Source organism: Erinaceus europaeus, chromosome 6 (assembly GCF_950295315.1).
Source record: "Erinaceus europaeus chromosome 6, mEriEur2.1, whole genome shotgun sequence".
In the NCBI taxonomy this organism is placed as follows: Eukaryota; Metazoa; Chordata; class Mammalia; order Eulipotyphla; family Erinaceidae; genus Erinaceus; species Erinaceus europaeus.
In genome coordinates this window covers 59,407,115-59,426,107 of record NC_080167.1, presented here as the reverse complement: position 1 = coordinate 59,426,107, position 18,993 = coordinate 59,407,115, and the positions used below count along the sequence as shown (strand labels likewise).

General features: G+C 41.0%; 1 protein-coding gene across 1 annotated transcript in view; it reads left to right on the top strand.

Moving 5' to 3' along the window:
* Positions 1 to 18,993, top strand: part of PIP4K2A (phosphatidylinositol-5-phosphate 4-kinase type 2 alpha) — a 173,547-nt gene that overhangs the window by 21,846 nt on the left and 132,708 nt on the right. The gene's annotated exons all lie outside the window — the stretch shown is intronic.

Below are 18,993 nucleotides of genomic sequence, written 5' to 3'. Positions count from 1 at the left end.
ACAGAGAGGAGGAGAGAAAGACAGACAACTGCAGACCTGCTTCACCGCCTGTGAAGCGACTCCCCTGCAGGTGGGGAGCCAGGGGCTTAAACCGGGATCCTTAAGCCGGTCATTGCGCTTTGTGCCACCTGCGCTTAACTCACTGCGCTACAGCCCGACTCCCCGATACTCAGTTTTATGTTATCATTTCCAAGTTTTTCTATTCGTACTGTCTTCTTATTGTGTTCAGAGCATTGTTTTAGGTTTATTTATTTACTTGTAAGGAAGAGTGGGACTGGGAAGGATGAACCAGGACATTACTCTGGCACATGTGAACTTGAGGTCTGAACTCAGTACCCCATGCTTTAGAGACCATTGCCTTTTCCACTGCACCACCTCGTGGGCTGCAGCATTTTCTTTTTATTAAAAAGTGCCTTGTGTTATTTTCTTCTTGGTGGGCACAGTTGACTCATCTTTCATAATACACAACCTGCACTTATTTTCTAATGTAAATGTTTTATAAAGTTGCTGACCTCTTTGTGACCACACCTTCTAATCAGAAATTAAACTGGAAGGAAAAGCTTGCTTTCTTCAATTACTGATGGCCTGCTCCACTGAGAGTGCTTGACAGACTGTGAGTCTTGCACACCTGGTGCTCTCACCTTTCTGATCTCTGAAAGGAACCAGGCGTTCAAAGTTCTGTCCCTCTACTTGTGGGATTTAATTAAGATAGAGTAGTGGGAGACCATGGGCAGCTTGTCTTTCCTTCAGTTGATAAGAACAACTCCCCAGGAGTTCCAGTTGTCCAAGGATGTGGTTAGCAGACCTTGGGAATAATGAGTTTCCTGTGCCTGAAATTGCCCAAGTATGTGCTGGGTCAGCTTGTTTCTAAGCTTTCTCCACAGAGGGCAGGCAAGATAGATCAGGCTTCACAAGTAGAGCTAACTGCCATGGGCAGAGGTCTGTGCAGCATTCCTGACATGCCAGTTAAGTCCAGTCAGCATCTGGGGATGTGGCTCAGTGGGGGAAGCACAGGACTTGCATGCCTGAGGCACTGGGTTTGATACCTGGCACTACATATTCTGAGGTGTTGTTCTGGTGTCAGCCTCTCTCACAAAGAGATAGTTATTATTATTTTTAAGTATATGAGAGCTGGGGAGATAGCATAATGATTATGTAAATAGTTTCATGCCCAAGGCACCAAAAGTCCCAGGTTCAATCCTCAGCACCACTATAAGCCAGAGCTGAGCAGTGCTCTAGTAAAATAAAATTAAAATAAAATAATTTTTTAAAAAAGTATATGGAAACAAAATGGAAAGGATGTTGGGCTTTGATTCTACTTACATTCATATGTAAGAAGTTACATATGTAGGTTTTAATTCTACTTACATTCATGTGTAGGAAACTGCAATCATCACTGGTATCAGATACCCAAGAGCACAGTTGCTAGCTGAGTGTTGCAGTTACCACTGGGTGTGACCTCACTGGACAGCTGGTGACATCAAGACCTGTCCTTGTCCGGGGCACCAGCAGCTTGTACCTTTCTTAACCCTGAAACTTGGATTCTCTGTCATCATCTAACTTTCATAAGGAAAATATTTGTTAAAAGTTTATTTGTTTTTTTAAAAGAGAGAAGCCAGAGCATAGCTCTGGCATATGTAGTACCAGGGATTGAACTCAGGACCCTCATTCATGCAATGCCTGTATTCTACCCGTTGTGCCATTGTGCCACCTACCCAGCTGTGTGTATGTATGTAAGTGTATGTGTGTGTATATGTATATATATATGAATATGTATTTTAATGATTCACCTTTCTTTTGAATTTTTTTCAGAGCTTGAGTGATTTCACTGCTCCTCAGCTGTGTTTTCATTATACATATCACAATATCAGAGCTTCCCCTGGTTCTGTGCCACCTTCAGTGTGATGCTGGGACTTGAACCTGGGCCGCACCAATAGCAAGGCACTTGTCTTACCCAGTGAGCTCTCTCTTTAGTTCCTTTTCTGAAATGCACTACAGTTGATAGTTTTGGTTTAGAAACTCCAATATATATGTCATAACTACCTATTTAGCAATAAGCATTATTGCTATGAATATCAAAAATAATGTACCAAAACAAAGAAAATTAGGTGAACATTTTGCTAGGTACTTTGTTAAATTTCTCTTTAAAATAAGGTACTATGTAATTTTATATCCTATAACATCCATTCCCAAATTTACACATTCTCATAACAATCATTTAAAGAGCCAGAGTCATGTTGAAAATACAAACCTTTGGACTTTTGTTAAACTGTGCACAGTCTACCTGTTGTGGTTGGCATCAAATGACAAATCTTCCACCCCTCATGAGATCTCTTGGCATCCGTTCCACGAACATGAAACTAATCTTCATTCACCCAGTCTTTTACTTAGTTGGGCTCTGACCGAGACAGTATAAAAAACGAAGCAGCTGTGTGTGGTGTGCTGATGCAGGGCAGCTGGGAGCAAGATGGGCGACAGGAATGTTTGAAGGACCCACCAAAGCACAACTTGAATGATCTGGCAGGGCAAGAATATGCTAGGAAATAGTGCTAACCAGCTGGGCATCGCCAGAAGTTCTCAAAAAATTCCAGGGTCCTTTGAAAAATAGTCACTTTGCCTCATGTCTGAGACGGGGGACAACTTAGCTTCCAGAGGGCTCTGCATTCCCACAGACCCAGGATTCTTTTGCTGGCAGAGAATTTGAGCTTTAGTGTTTCTGGTAGATATTAATTATGTTTAATCAATATAAGGATTTCTTTTTTTCCCTTTATTGGGGGATTAATGTTTTACATTTGACAGTGATTACAATAGTATGTACATGAGTAACGTTTCTCAGTTTCCACGTAACAATACAACCCCACTAGGTCCTCTGTCATCCTTTTCTAGGACCTGTACTCTACCCCCACACACACACCCACCCCAGAGACTTTTACTTTGGTGCAGTACACCAACTCCAGTTCAGGTTCTACTTGTGTTTTCTTTTCTGATCTTGTTTTTCAACTTCTGCCTGTGAGTTAGATCATCCCATAGTCATAATATAAGGCTTTCTTTCTTTTCTTTTTTCTTTTTTTTGAGGTAGGAAATATCTTTAAAAGGAGTGGTAGAGTTAGTGAGGCTACATAAACATGCATATATATTTATACATAATTTTAAAATAACAACTGCATCCTTTGTACATAGAGAGTATAATGGAGCTGTCAGGCGGTGGTGCGCCTGGTTAAGTGCACATAGTACCTAAGGACCTGCACAAGAATTCTGGTTCAAGCCCCCAGCTTCCCACCAGCAGGGGAATCACTTCACAAGCAGTGAAACAGGTCTGCACGTGTTTATCTTTCTCTCTCCCTCTCTTCCCCTCCTTTCTCATTTTATCTCTGCCCTTTCAGGAGCAGTATATTCACCAAGCAGCAGTGATAAGCCTAGAGGCAAAAGAAAAAAAAAGTACAATGGCACAGACAAGAGCAGCACAAGAAATAATGCTAAGACATGATGGACATAAGATCTTGGGGCCAGGGAAGATAAGTTCTAAAGGTTTTGACAGTTTTCCTCAGGAAATTCTAGGGAGTGACTTTGGGGTGGGGTTGGGGGTAAGGAAGCAAACCTAGAGACAGAGCATACTAATTAATAAACTTTTTTTTACCACAGATGTTAGTGTGACTTCTCAGTAAAAACAAAACCCAGTCAGTAATAAATACCTTTGAGCTTGCCTGAAATCACAATTTGATATTAAGCTTTTATAGACAATAAAAGAGCAAGCCCAGTGGAAAATCCACCAAACAATGGTTTCCCCCAGACCCACAGCCAGCAATGGAGAAGTCAGTTTGCTAAAGTGAGTACAGAAAGATGCAAGGTGATGCACATTAGCAGAAAGAAGGAAGAAGGGCCTTCTGGCCTGTGAGAAATGCTGTGCTGTAGACTTTTCCTTAGCATCTCAGAATAGGGGCATCCAGACTTCTGCTAATGAGTGTTGGGCAGACACACTGCTTCTTGCTGCCAACAATGACTGGCAAGGAAATGCTTGGCAGATAGAAAATGTCATTTAGGGTGGAGGAGATAGTTTAGCAGTTGAGCATAGGACTTGCATGCCTGAGGCCCCTGGTTTGATCCCCAGCACTGTGGATATGTCAGAGCTGTGAGTGGTGCTCTGGTCTGTTTGTCTTTCTTTCTCATGGAAATCTTTAAAAAAAGGAAAATATTATTTCAAGGTCTTTGAATTGTCTGTGTATTTATATGGGGAGTTGCCTGTATTTGGTCTGTCTGTGTGGGTGTGCAGGTGTGTGTATATGATGGTGTATAGTATGTGTCCCTTCACCGTTTGGTGGTAAAGTTAAGAGATGGAAACTGAAAGAGATACTAGGCCATGAGATGCTTCAGCCTTGAAAGGTGTAGCCGTGGCTCAAAAATAAGACAGAATGAAGGCCAGGCAGACCTCTTCATTGAGCCCTGCAGAACTGACCAAGGGTTAGCTGTTCTTCCTGAAGGGGAAGGCTTATAATGAAAGAAAATCACCTCTGCTCCAGATTTATGGAGTGGTAGCCCCACTTATATTTGCTTAATCTTCACAGTACTGAGGCAAGAGGATACACCTTATGTGATGGATGAGAAAACAGCCAGGAAGGAGGGACTCAGTTCAGCTGACAGAGGGTTAGGGGGTGGGGTCTGGATGGCAGTTTCAGGATCTGCACTGCAGTGCAGAAGGCTGAGGCTCACCATGCATCATGTGTGGAGGCTGTTCCCCTATAAGTTACTGCAGTAGAGATGTAACACGGGAGATTATTAAGACCTTAAGATACTAGCTCTGTAGTATTAGCTTAACTTTGAAGAGCTGAGGTCATAGAGCATCATTTGCCATCTCTCAGCTCCCCTGACTAGAAGCTGAGGGCTGAACATAGAAGTTTATTGATTGTACATTGTTCATTTCCTGCATTGTTGGTGATGCCAAAATTCTCAGGCACAGAGGATGCTGATTTAAAGATTTTCAGAACATCTGTGTCTCTTCAGGTGCCTGGTGAACAGACTAGGCGCGCCAGGTAGCGGTGAGTGCTGCATGTTACCCTTGCTGGTGCCGGTTATAGTTGGCTTCCCCAGCATACACACACTGACAGCCAAAGTCAGGTTTGTAGATAGATGTCCACAAGTCAAGCAGATGTAACACAAGAACACAAGTCAAGCAGATGCAACACAAGAACAGACACTTTGTATTTCTGTGGTCCTGTGGTGCTGGCTACACTTATCAGTTGCTTTGGGGTTGTCATGTAGTAGTAGTCTCTGTTCCTTTCATCTGTGTTTAGCTATAATAACAAGGGACTAGGGCAGAGGGTAGATAGCATAATGGTTATGCAAAGAGACTCTCGTGCCTGAGGCTCCAAAGTCCCAGGTTCAATCCCCCGCACCACCATAAGCCAGAGCTGAGCAGTGCTCTGGTTAAAATAAATAAAATGACAAGGGTATAGCCGGCAGCATCTTTTTTAGGTTTGTGGACACTGTTAATAAGGTGATCACCATTGATTTTCTTTATCAGTGAAATGAAAAGGTAAATTAGGAATGAAACCAGGTTAGGGCATTTTCTGGTAAATAAAAGCAAAGTGCATACTTGGCTTTAAAAGCATTATTTGTCCCTTAGCAAAGGAAATGAATGATCCCTATTTATGTACCAGTGATACAACACATTCAAAGAAATTAATATCTGAAGTAATGAGAAAAGTTGAATGACAGATAAAGCTGGCTCAAAAACAGAGCAGCTTGAGGAGTGAGAAAGGCAGTAGCTTGCTGATGGGTATTTTAGACACGTAGTGTCCATAATGTGTGTATGGCATTCAGCAGAATTCTCTTTTTGCCATTGTATTATGTCTTTTTAAACTTTGAAGTTAACAATAGCACAGAGACTGACAAACTGTCACTGCCTGTTTTTTTTAATCCCTTGAGTTGAGAATAATGTTTTTGTGTCTGTGCATAAGAATGGTTTGAAAAGTTAAAGGAAGAATATTATGTGACACTGGAAAGTTATATGCAATTCAAATTTCAGTGACCATAGTAAGTCTTTTTTTTTTTTTTAATTTATTTACTTAAAAAAGGAGACATTAACAAAACCATAGAATAGGAGGGGTACAACTCCTCACAGTTTCCACCACCAGATCTCTATATCCCATCCCCTCCCCTGACAGCTTTCCCATTCTTTATCCCTCTGGGAGTATGGACCAAAGGTCATTGTGGATTGCAGAAGGTGGAAGGTCTGGCTTCTGTAATTGCTTCCCCGCTGAACATGGGCATTGACTGGTCAATCCATACTCCCAGTCTGCCTCTCTCTTTCCCTAGTAGGGTGGGACTCTGGGAAAGCAGAGCTCCAAGACACATTGGTGAGGTCATCTGTCCAGGGTGGTCTGGTTGGCATCATGCTGGCATCTGGAACCTGGTGGCTGAAAAGAGAGTTAACATACAAAGCCAAACAAATTGTTGAACACGTAGTAAGTCTTATGGAACACAGCCATGCTCATACACCTGCATGTTACTGATGGCTGCTCCTGGGTCATAGCAGCAGACTTACTTTTGCCAGAAGCTGTATGGGTCCCACCACCTAGAACATTCTCTACATATCCCCGCCTTAGCAAAATATCATTGATATCTGAAATCAGACTCTCTCCTTTTTAAAAAAAATTTTTATTTTCCCTTTTGTTGCCCTTTTGTTGTTGTTGTTGTTATTGTTGTTGTCATTACTGTCATTGTTGTTGGATAGGACAGAGAGAAATGGAGAGGGGAGGGGAGGACGGGGGGAGAGAAAGATAGACACCTGCAGACCTTCTTCACCACCTGTGAAGCAACTCCCTTGCAGGTGGAAAGCCAGGGGCTCGAACAAAGATCCTTACGCCAGTCCTTGCACTTCGTGCCACGTGCGCTTAACCTGCTGTGCTACCATCCGGCCCATCTTTTTTTTTTTTTCTGTGACTGAAAAAAAAAAAAAAACAGAAGATGGATCATAATTTATTAAGTGGAAGGGCTAACACTTTCTTAGTAGAAATGGATCTCATAATTTTTTTAAAAATTTCTTTATTGGGGGTTAATGGTTTACCGCCAACAATAAAATATAATCGTTTTTACATGCCTAGCATTTCCACATAATAATACAACCCCCACTAGGCTCTCCTCTGCCATCATGTTCCAGGATGTGAACCCTCCCCTCAACCCTAGATCTTTTACTTTGGTGCAATACACCAACTCCAGTCCGAGTTTTACTTAGTGTTTCCCCTTCTTATCTTGTTTTTCAATTTCTGCCTACAAGTGAGATCATCCCATATTCATCCTTCTGTTTCTGACTTACTTAACGTGATTCCTTCAAGCGTCATCCGAGTGGGGTGGAGAAGGTGAATTCACCATTTTTAAAAGCTGAGTAGTTTCCTTCTATTCCCATTTTTTGTAGTGTTTTGATTATAAAGGGATGTTGTATTTTGTCAAAGGCTTTCTTTGCATCTATTGGTATAACCATGTGGTTTTTGGTCTTGCTTTTGTTGATGTGGTCGATCACATTGATTGATTTACGTATATGAAACCAACCTTGCATGCCTGGGATAAACCCCACTTGGTCATGATGAACAATCTTTTTAATATACTGCTGTATCCGGTTGGCTAGAATTTTGTTCAGTATTTTAGCATCTATGTTCATCAGAGATATTGGTCTGTAGTTTTCTTTTTTGGTTGTGTCCCTGTCTGCTTTTGGTATCAGAGTGATGTTGGCTTCATAGAAGCTGGCAGGGAGTATTCCAGTGTCTTCAATCTTCTGGAAGACTTTTAAAAGTAGAGGTCTTAGTTCTTCTTTGAAGGTTTTGTAGAATTCATTTGTAAAACCATCTGGTCCAGGACTTTTAGTTTTGGGGAGATTTTTGATAACTGTTTCAATTTCATTAGTTGTGATGGGCCTGTTCATGTTATCTACTTCCTCTTTACTTAGTTTTGGAAGTTGGTAGGTATCTAGGAAATTGTCCATTTCTTCCAGGTTCTCTAGCTTGTTGGCATATAGTTGTTCATAGAAGCCTCGCATGATATGTTGAATTTCTGCGGTGTCTGTTGTGAAATCTCCTCTTTCATTTAGTATCCAATTTATTTGGGTCTTCTCCCTTTTTTGTTTTGTGAGTGTGGCTAAAGGTTTGTCGATTTTGTTCACTCTTTCAAAGAACCAACATTTACTTTCGTTGATCTTTTGTATGGTTTTCTTATTCTCAATGTTATTTATTTCTGCCCTAACTTTAGTGATTTCTGTCCTTCTGGTTGCTTTAGGGTTCCTTTGTTGTTCTTCTTCTAGGTCTTTAAGATGTGCAATCAGGCTGTTTATTTGTGCTTTTTCTTGTTTCCTAATGTGTGCTTGTACGGCTATGAACTTCCCTCTCAGTACTGCCTTAGCTGTATCCCAAATATTTTGATAGCTTGTGTCTTCATTTTCATTGAAGTCTCGAAACTTTGATTTCTTCCTTGATTTCCTCTTTGACCCAGAGGTTGTTAAGAAGTGTACTGTTGAGCTTCCTCATTTTGGGACTATTACTAATCTTTTGTTGATTGTTAAGTGTTAGTTTAATTCCATTGTGGTCTGAGAAGATGCTTGGGATGATTTCAGTGCTCTTGAATTTGCTGATGCTGTCTTTGTGGCCTAACATATGGTCTATCCTTGAGAATGACACATGTGGATTTGAGTAAAATGTGTATTCCAGTATCTCGGGATGAATGACTCTGAAAATGTCCAATAGTTCTAGTTTATCTTTCTCTTCATTTAGCTCCCTTATGTCTTTACTGATTTTCTGCCTGGATGATCTGTGAAGTTGAGAGAGTGGGGTGTTGAAGTCCCCTAGTATGACTGTGTTGCTGTTAATATATTGCTGTAGCTCTTTCAGAAGACATTTGATGTATTTAGATGGCTTCTCATTGGGTGCATAGATGTTAATAATTGTTAAGTCCTCTTGATTGACTGATCCTCTGAGCATTAAGTAGTGTCCATTCCTATCTTTTTTAATCTTACCTATTTTAAAATCTATCATGTCAGATATGAGAATAGCTGTTCCTGCCCTTTTTTGTGGGCCATTGGCTTGTATGATAGTTTTCCATCCTTTCACTTTGAGTCTGTGTTTGTCTTGTTGAGTTAGGTGGGTTTCCTGTAGACAGCATATTGTTGGGTTGTATTTTCTGATTGTGGAGTCTATATATAGCAAACCTACAGCCAACATCATACTCAATGGTGAAAAACTGGAAGCATTTCCACTCAGATCAAGTACTAGACAGGGCTGCCCACTATCACCATTACTATTCAACATAGTGTTGGAAGTTCTTGCCGTAGCAATCAGGCAGGAGCAAGGAATTAAAGGGATACAGATTGGAAGAGAAGAAGTCAAACTCTCCCTATTTGCAGATGACATGATAGTATACATAGAAAAATCCGAGGAATCCAGCAAGAAGCTTTTGGAAATCATCAGGCAATACAGTAAATTGTCAGGCTACAAAATTAACATTGAAAAATCAGTGGCATTCCTCTATGCAAACACTAAGTTAGAAGAAATTGAAATCCAGAAATCAATTCCTTTTACTATAGCAACAAAAACAATAAAATATCTAGGAAGAAACGTAGCCAAAGAAGTGAAAGACTTGTATACTGAAAATTATGAGTCACTACTCAAGGAAATTGAAAAAAAAAAACACAAAGAAGTGGAAAGATATTCCATGTTCATGGGTTGGCAGAATTAACATCATCAAAATGAATATACTACCCAGAACCATCTACAAATTTAATGCTATCCCCATCAAGATCCCAAGCACATGTTTTTAGCAGAATAGAACACATGCTGCAAATGCTTATCTGGAACCAGAAAAGACCTAGAATTGCCAAAACAATCTTGAGAAAAAAGAACAGAACCGGAGGCATCACACTCCCAGATCTCAAATTGTATTATAGGGCCATTGTCATAAATACTGCTTGGTACTGGAACATGAATAGACATACTGACCAGTGGACTAGAATTGACAGCCCAGAAGTGAGCCCCCACACTTATGGACATCTAATCTTTGACAAAGGGGCTCAGACTATTAAATGGGGAAAGCAGAGTCTCTTCAACAAATGGTGTTGGAAACAATGGGTTGAAACATGCAGAAGAATGAAACTGAATCACTGTATTTCACCAAATACAAAATTAAATTCCAAGTGGATCGAGGACTTGGATGTTAGACCACAAACTATCAGATACTTAGAAGAAAATATTGACAGAACTCTTTTCCGCATAAATTTTAAAGACATCTTCAATGAAACGAATCCAATTACAAAGAAGACTAAGGCAAGTATAAACCTATGGGACTCATCAAATTAAAAAGCTTCTGCACAGCAAAAGAAACCACTACCCAAACCTAGAGACCCCTCACAGAATGGGAGAAGATCTTTACCTGCCACACATCAGACAAGAGTTTAATAACCAACATATATAAAGAGCTTGCCAAACTCAACAACAAGACAACAAATAACCCCATCCAAAAATGGGGGGAGGACATGGACAGAATATTCACCACAGAAGAGATCCAAAAGGCCAAGAAACACATGAAAAAATGCTCCAAGTCTCTGATTGTCGGAGAAATGCAAATAAAAACAACAACGAGATACCACTTCACTCTTGTGAGAATGTCATACATCAGAAAAGGTAGCAGCAGCAAATGCTGGGGAGGGTGTGGGGTCAAAGGAACCCTCATGCACTGCTTGTGGGAATGTAAATTGGTCCAACGTCTGTGGAGAACAGTCTGGAGAACTCTCAGAAGGCTAGACATGGACCTACCCTATGATCCTGCAATTCCTGTCCTGGGGATATATCCTAAGAAACCCAACATATCCATCCAAAAACATCTGTGTACACATATGTTCTTGGCAGCACAGTTTGTAATAGTCAAAACCTGGAAGCAACCCAGATTGGTCCAACAACAGATGAGTGGCTGAGCAAGTTGTGGTATAGATACACAATGGAATACTACTCAGCTGTAAAAAAAATGGTGACTTCACCCTTTTCAGCCGATCTTGGATGGACCTTGAAAAAATCATGTTGAGTGAAATAAGTGAGAAACAGAAGGATGAATATGGGATGATCTCATTCTCAGGCCGAAGTTGAAAAACAAGATCAGAAAAGAAAACACACGTAGAACCTGAAATGGAATTGGCGGCGTATTGCACCAAAGTAAAAGACTCTGGGGTGGGTGGGTGGGGAGAATACAGGTCCAAGAAGGATGACAGAGGACCTAGTGGGGGTTGTATTGTTATATGGGAAACTGGGGAATGTTATGCATGTACAAACTATTGTACTTACTGTTGAATGTGAAACATTAATTCCCCAATTAAAAAATAGTAAAACAATTAAAAAAATAAATAAAAGCTGAGTAATATTCCATTGTGTATATAGACCACAGCTTACTCAGCCACTCATCTGTTGTTGGACCTGGGTTGCTTCCAGGTTTTGGCTATTACAAATTGTGCTGCTATAAACATAGGTATACACAGATCTTTTTGGATGGGTGTGTTTGATTCCTTAGGATATGTCCAAATCTCAAATTGTTTAAGGACAGTAGAAAACAAGTGTAAGGGATACAGGTGGCAGACTTTCAACAAACACAAAGTTTCTCTTTGGTTTCTTTATCTCCAAATTTTCTGCCCACAGGTCCACTGATTCTTCCTGCTCTTGAGTGCACATACTGCTTCTCTCCTTGAGAACTAGCCTTTGTTTCTTCTCCTAGGACCCAGGCTGGCCTGATTTACCTGAATCTACAGAATATAGTGCCATCTGCTAGAGATCTTACAACTTGGGTTGTCCACCCCCTGCCTAGCCCCACACATAACCAGCCACCATGTAAATGAAGGTGGAACTGAACTCCCATTGCTGAGAAGTGACTCTGCAAAAGGAAGGCTCTCAGCTGACAGCCACCACCAAGATCTGGAAGAAGGAGTAGGAATTACCTAGCCTAGATGAGCCGGCACAGAGATGCTGGTAGAATCCCACTGTGGTGCCTACTCTGTCACTGTAAGGTAGTGTTAAGCCATTTAGTTTTGGAGTGTCTTGTTATCTGCAGTGCTGTCTCATAGAAAAAGGTGGGGACTTGTATGGTGTGAAAGTTTTTGCTGTGAAAGATGAAAGGGAAAGAAATACCGTTTAATGAAAGGATGTCAGTCAAGAACTGCAGTTAGATGATATGGCAGCTGTCTGCTTGAGTTCAAGTCGTGCATGCGGTTCATCTGAAAAATGAAATCATTTTTATGATTCTAGAAATAATGTATGCTAAGTGGAGAAAATTTAGGGAAGAGTAGGAAATCAAAAATACATTATTTAAATTACTCATGATTCTGTCCTTTAGAGAGAGTCATTCTTAGTTTCATCCTTTATCAAAATGTTTTTATTTTATAAAGCTGTGACTATATGTAGTTTTTCCTCTGCTTGATTTGTGTTCTTATACAACCATTAAACATGTTTCAAAAGCCATCAGTGTAATGACCACAGCATCCTGCTTAATTGGATTATTTTAAAATAATTGAAATAATTTGGATAATATTTCACTTTTAATTTTATTTATTTATTTATTTATTTATTTATCTAGTTATCAGAGCACTGCTCAGCTCACTTATGGTGGTGCAGGAGATTGAACCTGGGACTGTGGAGCCTTAGGCATGAGAGTCTCTTTGCATAATCATTATGCTATCTATTCCTGATAATATTTCTCTATAGCAAACTTGCTTAAAGATTCCTTTATTGGGCTATAATTCAGCCATTATATCAGTATACAACTTAAATGCAATTTAAAATCTACAAGGCAGAATTTTCTTTGAGTGTGTGATTTCAACGGGTATTATTATAATTTAACTTTTAAAATATCCTTGTTTGTGAGAGAAACAGAGAGTGAGAGAGGGATCCAGACCACTGCTCAGCTTTGGCTTATTTAGTACCAGTGATTAAATGCTGAGTCTCTCCCTGGCCACACTCTGATTTTAGGAAATTTTCATTCTGTTTGAAGTAGTCAAGTTTCATTTCTTTCCAGTGCCCATCCCCAGCCCTGGCAACCAGGATCCTACTTTCTATATCTGTAGGATTATGTATGTATGTTTTTTTTATTGTTGTTATTATTGTTGTTGCTATCGATGTCATCATTGTTGGATAGGACAGAGAGAAATGGAGAGAGGAGGGGAAGACAGAGATGGGGAGAGAAAGACAGACACCTGCAGACCTGCTTCACCACTTGTGAAGCGACTCCCCTGCAGGTGGGGAGCCGGGGGCTTGAACCGGGATTCTTCCTCCAGTCCTTGTGATATATATATATATAATTTTATGACTGACTTCTTTTTTAAGAATATATTTAGTTTTTTATTTTTATTATTTATTTATTTATTCATTATTTTATAGAGACAGAGAGAAATTGAGAGGGGAAGGTAGAAAGGGAGAGAGACAAAGCATTCCCTCTGCAGGTGGGGACCACGAGCTTGAAGCTGGATCCTTGTGCACTGCAATGTGCATGCTTAACCAGGTGTGCCACAGCCTGGCCCCTTATATGAGTGACTTCATTGACTAAATATAATGTTCTCAAGATTCATGTCATGTGTGTTAAAGCAGGTAGCAATATTTCAGTATTTTTGTGTGTGTGTGTGTGGACAAATAACATCCCATGGTAGGTAAACCATGGCTTAGTTACAAATTAATAGATATTCTGGGCTGTCCTTTTTAAAACTTATGCTATGAACATTTATGTACAAAATTTTATCTAGACATTTTCTTGTTTTTCTTGAGTACATACCTAGGAGTGAAAGTCTAGAGTCATTTGGTACCTCCTTCTAACTTTCTGAGGAATTTCCAAACTGTTTTTCAAAATAACTGTTCCATTTTGCAGTCTTGTCACCAATATATGCGATTTCTAAGCTCACTACATCTTTGCCAATACATTTTGTGGCTTTTCAAATTATGTGTTTATGCTTTTCAAATTTTTCATTCATTCTGTGCAGTGGTATTTCATTGTGGAATAGACACAGATGATACAGATATAGATACAGATGTAATAAGGAGAGTCAGGCCATTACTCTGGCATATGCAGTGCTGGAGATTGAACTCGAGCTCTTGCTTGCAAGTCAGGCACTCTGCCTGCTGTACCACTTCCTGGGTTATGCTCTCTTGTGGTCTTGTTTCACTTTTCCTTCATGACTAGTGATGTTAAGCATCTTTTCTGTATACTTACTGGCCATTTGAATGGACAAGAGTTGCCATTTCTTCTTTGGAGAAATAACTACTCAAATGTTTTTGTCTATTTTAAAATTGGGTTATTTATCTTTGTATTACTGAGGTATACCTTTTTTTTTGTTCTAGTACCCTTATTTTTATAGGATACACTACCTTTAAGATCTAAATTGCTGGGAGTCTGGCAGTAGCGCAGTGGGTTAAGCACAGGTGGCATAAAGTGCAAGGACCACATAAGGATCCCGGTTCGAGCCCCCAGCGCCCCACCTGCAGGGGAGTCCCTTCACAGGCGGTGAAGCAGGTCTGCAGATATCTATCTTTCTCTCCCCCTCTGCCTTCCCCTCTTCTCTCCATTTCTCTCTGTCCTATCCAATAACAACAACAACAATAATAAGTACAATGATAAAACAACAAGGATAACAAAAGAGAATAAAGAGATAAATAATTATAAAAGATCTAAGTTGCTTAGATTGCGTCTGCATTGGAATTTGAACACTAATTAGTTGGTGAGGAAAAAAGTCATTATGGTTTGTTGTAGAGAAGGCATTTTCTCCTTTCGTAACAGCAAATCCAGTTCAGAAAGCTACCCTCATGATCTCTTCCTCTTTCACCAGTTATTGTCTTTACCATAAAGCAATAGAATGACAGAAATGCAGAAAGGCTTGAAAGAGCTACTCAGAAAAGCATGTCTGGTACACCTGGATAAGCTAATATATTACCATGAGCAATGACACATTTGACCCCCTACTCCTCACCTGCAGGAGTGAAGCAACTGTTGCAGATCTATATCTATCTATCTCTCCCATGCCCTCCCTCCTTCTTCCTTCTCTATTTCCTCCTTCCCTCTCAAAGTCTCTCTATCCTTCAAAGTCTCTCCTATCAAAGAAAAAGATAAAGAAAAAAAGAAAAAAAAATGGCCACCAGGAGCCATGGATTCACTGTGCAGGGAGCCCCAAGGGAAAAGAAGAAAAGCATGCCTGCCATTTTGATTCACTGTATTTTTTAAAGATTTATTTTGTAAAATAAAAACCGTGTGTGTGTGCGTGCGTGTGCGTGCGTGTGTGCGCGTGTTCATGCATGCAAGAGAGAAACCAGAGCTTGGGTTTGAACCTAGGGCTTAGTGCTTGCAAGTCCAGTGCTCTACTTCAGTCTAGAACCACATCAAGACAGAGACAAACAGATGCACATGCACACTGCTGTGTTGATGTTTAGATCTGGTGGGATTCCATCAGGGAAGAGGGAGACTAGGTTGGCTCTTTGCTGAGGTCTCCTAACTGCTGTTTTATTATCTATTGAAAGAAGGTGGGGCCTGATGTTTTCAGGCAGTGGGGGCAAAATATTTTGTTGGCTTTTGGCTGATTTTTTCATATAGGAGAGAAGGCAAGACATCACACCACCAAAGTATCTTCTAGTGTAGTGGGGGTCCGACTTGAACCTGGGTTATATTACAGCCTGGCAAAGAAGGCACCTTCCCAGGTGATTTATCTTGTCAGCCCAATGTAAAGGCTTTTTTTTTTTTAAGTCAACCAATTAAAACTGCATGTGATTTTTATATCCTTAATTCACAATCAGTTAAAAGGAATGAAAAACTTATAGGACCTTTAAACCTGTGTTAATGTAATTAATGGTCAGCTTTTCATTTAGGAGAGTTCTAGTAGCTTGTAAATATTTTGGTATTTTTAGATTCTTTAAGAGCCCTTAGTGGTCTGTCTCATTGACTCTTCATTAGATCACCCTCCGTCTCCCTTTAATAAAGCTTCCAATTGTTGCTATTATTTAGACTTCGACCAGAGGACGGATTTAGTGCCTTAGTGACTGCTTGAGAGTTCAAGTTGCATTTTAGCTTCTTTTAAGGGATATGTTTTTAATGGTTTTAGGGTCTTTTATTGCTTGGTAGCCATTAAACTAAGCAAATAATTTGTAGGGAACTGATGACCCAGAGGTGCCTCAGGCTGCATTTTTTTTCTTTCAACTTTGTATTAATGGAAACTTTAAAACACTTCAAAGTGGAGAGAACAGTGAACTGAGCCCTGCTCAGCCTATGACTCATCTCAGAGCCAATTCTGTCTCATCACTTTGTGAAGTTCCACGTGATAGCCACCAAGCCACCTGTGGCCTCCAACTCTTTGAACAGTGGTGGCTGGTCTGGGCTGAGAATTGGTGTAAGTACAAAGCCCTACCTCACTGCTTGCTGTCCATTTGCATGACTGCTGTCCCTGTTGGTGTGGGAGAGGGGCACACCAGAGAAATCTTCTCTGACCCTTAAATCTAAATAACCGTTACCTCCCCCCATCATCTTCTGCTCACTCAGCCTCTATTTGTTTTCTTTGTAACACTTGGCAACTTGTAATTTATTTATTCCACAGCTCTGACTCACAGTAACTTCACCTACAGAGAAGGAGTGGGGTGGGAACTGTAGCGTTGATGACTCCTCTCTGACTGCTAGGTGCATAAGTATACCTTTTCAGGAATGCTGCATGGAGGTAAACAGATGCCTCCTTTAAACAATGTGTGTGTGTGTGTGTGTGTGTGTGTATACACACACGTATATATAGATATGAAAGAGATCAGCTCTGGAGTGTGCACTGCTGGGGTTTGAACCCAGGGCCTCCTGAATGCAAGTTTTTCCCTGACACTGAGCTGGCCCTCCAACACTTGTTTTGCACAATATATGTGTTGTATCCCTATTGTGGTTTTCATGCCGCAGTCATAGATTATAGAAACTGATGTATACACATAATTTTAAAACGAATATCATAACATCAGAAGAAATATGCATTTGCAGTAAAAATGTGCTTTTTTCTTCTCTAGTGTCAGTATGAGTTGTATCAGACTAAACTTCTATCAGGTACAGTCCTAAACCCTAGTTACTGCCTCCCACTCTCTCTCACACATGTACAGTCACACCCACATAACACAGCGACCACAGTCTGAAGTGCTTGGTTTGCTTCAAGCCTATGTTGAAGGGCTAACAGAGAAACCTTTTCCTGTCCCAGTTCCTTATACAGAATGGTAGGTCCCCTAAAGCCCCCCTACTTCCTGTCTTGTTTGCTTCAGCCTATCCCTCACAGCACTGAGTGCCACCTGATGTTCTTGGTGACTTGTCTTTTTCCTCATACCAAGAATCTTCCTTTGTTTAGTATACAAGGATATAACCCATTGGGAGCAAAAAATTGCTGTCTGATTCACCACTGTGTTCAGCACCTGTAATGACACCTGTGACATAGTAGGTGTTCAGTAAATTCTCTTAGAACAAATGAATCCTGTCTCACTCCCTCTTGCTCTGATTCTTTCATATAAGGGGGGCCTGTGAGCAGCTGCATTATGTGAAGCTGTCAAAAGTTCTGTCCCTCGTAACCTATCAGCTAATGCAAATAACCCTTCAGGTTGGTTTCTTCCCCTCGTTCTTCCATACCTCAGAGTAGATGAGATTCCCCATCTGCAGCTTCTTCTGGTCCTATTCAGATTCTGAGGATACCCCTCTCAGCCTGGGCATCTACATCCAGGGCCATTTTGTTGAGATTGTGAGGGAGGAACTGTTCAGTGCACACGTTGAGTCTAGACTCTGGTCAAGGCTGGCTGGGACTTGATGTCTTGGGCTGTGCATCCCTGTAGAAAGTTCCGTGTGCAACTCCTCAGTTAATGTCTTAATTAAGTTCGGTACAAACTTAACTTTCTCTGCTTTTCAGTGCATCCTGGTAGAGAGTTTGTATGAAGCAGAAGCAGCTTTGGTGGAATGCAAACACGTTCTCTGGTTTGAGCCTGTGCTGTCAAAGAGGAGAAAGGGGCAGAGCTGCCAGCTTCTGCTACTGGGCAGGAGGGTGGAGTGGTGGCTGGGAGGTGGCCCCACTGTCCACTTGCCTGAGAGTGGTAGTGGGGAAATACAGACCAGTGTTCCCAGTCTCTAAGGAATGTGTCATGTATGAGGAATGATGTAATTTTACTGAAAAGCAAATCAGTTCTCTTCCGCCATGTTGGAAATATCACAGAAGTAGCTTGCAAAGATAATGGCCAAGGGTTAGAACAGCGTTGACATGCCTGAGGCTTGTTCAGAGCACAGAGCACTAAGCAGCAGAGATGAAGCAGACATTGGTGAAGTGGTGGCTTTCAGGTCAGTGGACTCTGTGGCCATCAAAAGGAGCCAGCCTGCTTGCCAAGGAGCTGTGTTTCCATCCTTACTGTGGCTTGTTTATGAGCCTGCCCCCTTCACCTCTCTCCTCACACTCCCACCTCTCTCTCCACCCCAGTATTCTTTTTCTCTCACTCTCTTCCCTTCCATCCTCCCTTCCCCCTCTCCTTCCTTCCATTCATTCATCCATCCTCCCTTCCCCCTCCTTCCTTCCATTCATTCGTCCACCCTTCCTTCCTACTTTCCTTTTTCCAAAAATTAAGCAAGGGCATTAAGTGAAACGATAACTAGGATAGAGGGATTTCCACTCCTGTGTTAAAATAACTGATGCTTTCTTTTTAAATGAATTTTTTAAAATTATATTTATTTATTGGATAGAGACAGCCAGAAATTGAGAGGGGAGGGGAGATAGAGAGCGAGAGAGACAGAGAGACACCTTAGTCTTACTTCACCACTTGTGAAGCTTTCTGCCTGCAAGTGGGTACCAGAGGCTTGAACCCTGGACCTTGTGCACTGTAATGTGTGTAATTAACCAGATGCACCACTGCCTGGCCCCACAAATGATGCTTCTGATAGTCAGTATACCAGAAGACTGCCTGAATGAAGTACAGTGTAGGAATGAAGGCCCAGAAAGATGTGACAGGCCAGTCA